The sequence below is a fragment of the Erpetoichthys calabaricus genome, chromosome 10, assembly GCF_900747795.2.
Source record: "Erpetoichthys calabaricus chromosome 10, fErpCal1.3, whole genome shotgun sequence".
Taxonomy (NCBI): domain Eukaryota; kingdom Metazoa; phylum Chordata; class Cladistia; order Polypteriformes; family Polypteridae; genus Erpetoichthys; species Erpetoichthys calabaricus.
Window position 1 is genome coordinate 85,850,052 of NC_041403.2, and position 4,945 is coordinate 85,854,996.

Below are 4,945 nucleotides of genomic sequence, written 5' to 3' on the forward strand. Positions count from 1 at the left end.
ACTGATTGGCAACAATGGATATAATGAGATTATTAAAAATAAACTTGATGCATTAGGATTAAAAGTCAAAACAGAGGTAAGGAATTTAGGGGCAACTATTGACTCTGACCTGTATTTTAAATCACATATTAATCAGATTAGTAGGACAGCATTTTTCCACTTAAGAAATATAGCAAAAGTTAGACCCCTTATAACATTGCAAGATGCTGAGAAATTAATCCACGCTTTTGTTTTCAGTCGACTAGGTTACTGCAACGCTCTCCTCTCAGGACTACTCAAAAAAGACATCGATCCATTGCAACGAGTGCAGAATGCAGCTGCTAGAATCTTAACTAGGAAAAGAAAATCCGAGCACATCTCTCCAGTTTTGATGTCACTACAGTGGTTACCTGTGTCATTTAGAATTGACTTTAAAATCCTGCTTATAGTTTACAAAGCCTTAAATAATCTCGCTCCATCTTATATTTCGGAATGTCTTACACCTTACACTCCAAATCGTAACCTTAGATCTTCAAATGACTGTCTGCTTAGAATTCCAAGAGCTAAACTTGAAAGAAGTGGTGAGGCGGCCTTCTGCTGTTATGCATCTAAAATCTGGAATAGCTTGCCAATAGGAATTTGCCAGGCTAATACAGTGGAGCACTTTAAAACACTGCTGAAAACACATTATTTTAACATGGCTTAGTTTAATCCTGATGCTCTGTATATTCAATTAATTATCATTATTATTCATGGTGGCTCCAAAATCCGTAATAACCCCTACTTTCTCTTCTGTTCTTTTTCCGGGTTTTTGGGCTGGCGACCTGCGCCACCACCACTTGATCAAAGCACAGTGATGTCCCTACATTGATGGATTAAAGGCCAGAGGTCCACATGACCGTTGTCATCATCAAGTTCTTCCATGAGAACCCTGAATACCATGAGGACTGATTGAGGTCATTTATGTCAGGTGGAATGCCTAGATGACTTCCGGTTTGAGTGAACGCTGGCGGGACTGGTCGCCGCTGCTCGCCGGTAACTAGACTACGTGATTTTGTGGGTATTTTTTTTTTTTTTGCCATTTTGTTGACATCTCTGTGTGGCTGTATATGCATTTAGCTTCAGCCTAACCTCCGTTTCGTTTGAAACTTACCTGCTTATTCTCTGGACGTCTGAGCTGCCTTTGGCCTCCTCACCTACAATGTGGACTGGTAGGATAATCGCCTGGTTAATGCTTGTTTGGAGTCTTCTGTCGCTCGTTATCCAACCTGCGACTGGCCTCCGCCAGTATCCAGCTGCTGAGCTTCTTCGACTGCGTCTTCTCCAGTCTGTGCCTCTGCTGTCGGTGCTGTATTTCGACCCGGACGTCATACTTCTCCCTCGTCGGAGATACATCCACCGTGGGTCTCGTCGGAGATTCCGAACGGACGTCTCAAAAGGAATTAACTCTTTTTGGTCTGATTTTCGGCACCCTCCAAACAACACAGATAGGAACGCTGACCATAGCGTGTTGACCAGCTTAGCTCGGTCGACTAACACCACTGTCAAATGCGACAGCAACATTGTCAGCTTTGGTCTACTGAACATCCGCTCACTCACGAGCAAGGGACATCTCATTCAGGATCTCCTCATTGACCGTAAGTTTGACTTTCTCTGTTTAACTGAGACTTGGCAGCAACCTCAAGACTTTTCACAACTTAATGAATGCACCCCCCCGGGGTTTGTTTACACTTGTCAATCCCGTGCCTCTGGCCGTGGAGGAGGTGTCGCGATTATTTATCGCGAGAAGTGGAAAGTCCTGCCGTTGTCTGCTCCTGCTGTTAGCTCTTTTGAATCGACTGTGTGTCAACTGTCTGGCCCAGTTCCTGCCATTATTGCAACTGTCTACCGTCCTCCTAAGTCAAACAACAATTTTTTGAACAATCTTGTTACCTTCCTTACTCATTTATCTGTAATTACTCCAAATATAATTCTGCTGGGGGATTTTAATGTACATCTGGACAATATCAATATCCCTCTCACTAGAGACTTTTTATCTTGCCTGGAGAGTTTTGGATACCAGCAGCACACTGATGTTCCTACTCATTGTAAAGGACATATCTTGGACCTGATCTGCTGCTCTGGTGTTGTTCCTTTTGATCTCACAGCAGATGAACTCACTATAACCGACCATTTTCTTCTTTCATTCAATGCCAAACTTACCTTTTCTGTTCCTAAGCTTCCACGTCTCATAGCCTTTTGCAACATTAAGAATATTAACTTGAATTTGCTGTCTTCTAGGATTGATTCCCAACTGGACTTTTATAATTTTTCCACTCCCATAGAACTGGTCTCATATTATAACACCTGTCTTAATGGTATTCTTAATTCTCTGGCTCCGCTAAAAATCCGTTCTGTTTCTTTTTCTTTTTCTGCCCCTTGGTTTACGCCTGAACTTCGGCTTCTGAAAGCTAAGGGCAGGCAACTTGAAAGGTTGTTTAAAAAATCCGGACTCTTTGTCCACAAAGAGATGTATAAAAATCATCTTCTCTATTATAAGGATTGTATAGCTCAAACCAAGTCTAATTATTACACTCAGTTAATTACTCGTAATACAGGTAACACCAAGACTTTGTTTTCTTTACTTAATAATATTACACAACCTCCAGACTCTTTACCATCTCACCTTTACTCAACTGCTTTCTGTAATTCTCTTATGTCTTTTTTCAACGAGAAAATCTAAAAGATACATCAGCACCTCCAGTCCAGATCCTCTCTATATTCCTTCTGAACTACACTCGCCTATTCACTTTTTCTCTTCTTTCCAGCTTCCCACTTCCTCTGAAATTTCAGATCTCATCTGCAAATCCAAGTCATCTACTTGTCAGCTGGACCCCCTGCCTACAGTTCTGGTTAAAGCCTGCCTCCCCTCTCTAGTCCCTCTCATTTCTGCCATCATTCACTCTTCTCTCACTACTGGTATTATTCCCTCATCATTTAAAACTGCTGCTATAACCCCAATACTAAAAAAACCTGGTGCTGATCCTACTAATTTCAATAATTTTTGCCCCATTTCTAACTTGCCCTTTATCTCCAAAATTCTTGAAAAAATTGTAGCTATCCAACTTCATACCCATTTATCTCACAATAATCTATATGAAAAGTTCCAGTCTGGTTTTCGCCCCCTTCATAGTACAGAAACGGCACTTGTTAAAATTACTAATGACCTCCTTATGGCTGCTGATTCTGGTCTAATCACTATTCTCATCCTCCTTGATCTGAGTGCGGCCTTTGATACTATTTGTCATACCACTCTCCTTAATAGATTATCTCTGATTGGCATTACTCACACTCCACTTGATTGGTTTAGATCCTACCTCTTATGCCGCACCCAGTTCATACAACTTAAAACCTTCACATCCCAACCCACCGCTGTTACTTCTGGTGTGCCCCAGGGCTCTGTCCTGGGCCCTCTTCTTTTTATTATTTACCTTCTTCCCCTTGGCAATATTTTTCGCAAATATAACATTAATTTTCACTGTTATGCTGATGACACCCAGCTCTACCTTGCTGGTAATCCCACCTCCTCTTTTCCACCACCCTCGCTTATTGACTGCATTGCTGAAATTAAATCCTGGTTTTCTTCGAATTTTCTTAAATTAAACAGTGACAAAACTGAGGTTCTCCTCATTGGTTCAAAATCATCATTATCCAAAACCAATAATCTTTCTCTTATTATTGATAACTCTGTTGTTTCCCCATCATCTCAGGTCAAGAGTCTGGGTGTCATCCTCGACAGTACTCTATCCTTCCAATCTCACATTAATAACATCACCCGGTCTGCTTACTTCCACCTACGTAATATTAATCGCATTCGCCCCTCTCTCACTCCTCATACCACTGCCATTCTTGTTCATAGTCTTGTCACTTCTCGGCTGGACTACTGCAATTCACTCCTCTTTGGTCTCCCGAATAAATCTCTTCATAAGCTTCAGTTAGTCCAGAATTCTGCAGCACGTATCATCACTCAAATCCCATCTATTCACCATATTACTCCGGTCTTGCAGCAGCTTCATCGGCTCCCGATTAAGTTTCGTATTGATTTTAAGATTCTACTATTAACATTTAAGGCCATCCATAACCTCGCCCCTCCATATCTGTCTGACCTTCTTCATGTTGCCATTCCATCCCGTAACCTTAGATCCTCTTCCTCCACCCATCTGACTGTCCCTCCCGCCCATCTAACCACCATGGGGAGCAGAGCTTTCAGCCGTTCTGCTCCCAAGCTCTGGAATTCATTGCCTGCGGATCTCCGAAATATCAAATCATATTCATCCTTCAAATGTAAACTTAAAACGCATCTGTTTAAAATGGCTTTTTCTTTTTCATCCTGATTATAATGGTTTTGTTTGGTTTTAATTTCTAGATTTTCTGATGTTTTAAGTTTTTTATAATTGTGTCTTTTATTTAATTATTTATTTATTTATTTATTTATTGTTGTTCGGTGTCCTTGAGCTCCCTGAAAGGCGCCTTGTATAAATAAAATGTATTATTATTATTATTATTATAGATTGGGCTGGGTGGTCTCGTGGCCTTGGAACCCCTGCAGAGTTTTTTTTTTTTTTTTCTCCAGCCGTCTGGAGTTTTTTTTGTTTTTTCTGTCCTCTCTAGCCATTGGACCTTACTTTTACGCTATGTTAATTACTGTTCCCTTATTCTAATTTTTATTGATTTTGTCTTTTTTCTCTTTCTTCATCATGTAAAGCACTTTGAGCTACATTATTTGTATGAAAATGTGCTATAGCACTAAATGTTGTTGTTGTCATCACATCCCAAAGACATGTACCTGTATATTAGGTCAACTGCTCCGCCCCGAATGTGTGCTGTGATGGCAGACCAGGCAGCGCTGGCTCCTCACCCCACAACCCTGACCTGGACATGTAGGACACATGGCTTTGTTAAACTGTTACTGACCCTCCTGCTCATC